Raw genomic sequence first — 428 nt, forward strand, 5'->3', positions numbered from 1 at the left:
GGGGGGGGGGGGGGGACTCAGATGACATTCAGGGAAAGCAGAAGAACTGGAGAGATGAAGGAAGAGTAAATGAACCCAGAGTGTGAGGAGGTGAGTGACAGCATGAAGCTCCTGGTTTGCTCCTCTGACCTGGATCAGAGCCACGACATCTACAGACGATCCGTGGTCCTTCACTGACACCTGCTGGTGGACTCAGGGAGGACGAGTGCAGGTCAGAGTTAGAGTCCTCCACAGGAGAACAGTTCACACACATCTCCACTCTAGCAGGAGTCTTCTCATATCCAGGTTTGGAGTAAAGTTCCTGTTGATGCTCTTCATCAGGAGGTCCAGCTCTCTTTCTCCTCATCATCCTCTCTGAACTCTGGAAGCTTTTTATCCTGAAAACTCCATTTGACCAGATTCAGATTCATCTACCATGAAGAGAAGAA

Source organism: Oryzias melastigma, linkage group LG21 (genome assembly GCF_002922805.2).
Source record: "Oryzias melastigma strain HK-1 linkage group LG21, ASM292280v2, whole genome shotgun sequence".
Lineage (NCBI taxonomy): Eukaryota > Metazoa > Chordata > Actinopteri > Beloniformes > Adrianichthyidae > Oryzias > Oryzias melastigma.